Below are 1,310 nucleotides of genomic sequence, written 5' to 3' on the forward strand. Positions count from 1 at the left end.
AAAAACGCAATTACTTTCTTGCCAACCCAATATTATCGTAACCGATTATTAAGAATGGTAATAATGAATCCGCACATTAGTCAACGTCAAATTAGTGAATTAAATGTGTCTCCTGCAACTGTATGTAGAATTGTACGTGCCAATCACATTCATCCTTATCACATTAGTCAAGAACTTTCTGATAACGACAAAATTCTTCGTGTCACATTCTGCAAGTGTTTAGTGACGAGTCTGCATTTGAGAACAATGGTATGCTGAATCGGCATTATTATTCCGATACCAATCCACACTGAGTTCATCATGTAGGCAATCAGCATCGATGGAAGGTGATAGTTTGGTATTTTAGATGTAGTATTTTAAATATTATTGAACCCCACTTTTTTTATGACAATATTACAGGAGAATCATACTTACGTACGCTACGAGAAGTGTTACCAAGGATGTTAGAATTCGTCGATGAAAATACAGTTCAACGTATGTGGTTGCAACAGGACGGTGCACTACCACATTATATTTACATGCCCTGTAAGGGATTTTTTTAAATTTAACTTATCAGCGTCGTTAGATTGGAAGAGGTGGTCATATAGCATGGCCTCTTAGATCATCAGATCTAACATCACCAAATTTTTTCTTATAGGGCTATTTGAAAAACATTATTTACTAAACCGCACCTACCACAGCTGAAGACCTAAAGTATCAGACGGGTGTAGAAGTATACTAGTCAATGTTCTCAGAAAAACAGTCGATGCATTCGAAAAACGATTGCAAAAACTATGTATTCATCAAAATGATGGTACATTTGCTGTAGACCAAACATAAACACTCTATCACTAACTTCGATGTGACTTTATGGAGTTAATCAGTCTTGCCCTCATCGGCCAGATCTACCTCGGGTCTTGCCTTCATCGGCCGGATTTACCTCGGGTCTTGCCTTTACCGGCCGATATACCTTGGATAATGCTAATGCCGACACATACTATGACTTTCAAGCTTCATAACTCGAAAAGTACACGAAAAGTTAATGAAAAAATATTTTATTATAGTGTTTTGGAAAGCTCTCGAGATAAGCTACAAGAATATGTAATAAAAAATGGGGGATTCTATTTAAAAAATGTGACCTTCGTCTAACCTTGGCAACGTCACTCAAAGTTAAACCAATGATACCATTTTATATCCTCCTTAAAACCATACAATTTTTGTCTAAAACATTTTTTTTTATCATCCAAATTTTTCGAGATATTTGGGGTGATTAAAATGAAACACACTATATGTATGTATTGTATGTATGTATTGTATGTATATATATATAT

The sequence above is a fragment of the Trachymyrmex septentrionalis genome, unplaced genomic scaffold (assembly GCF_001594115.1).
Source record: "Trachymyrmex septentrionalis isolate Tsep2-gDNA-1 unplaced genomic scaffold, Tsep1.0 scaffold374, whole genome shotgun sequence".
Classification (NCBI taxonomy): domain Eukaryota; kingdom Metazoa; phylum Arthropoda; class Insecta; order Hymenoptera; family Formicidae; genus Trachymyrmex; species Trachymyrmex septentrionalis.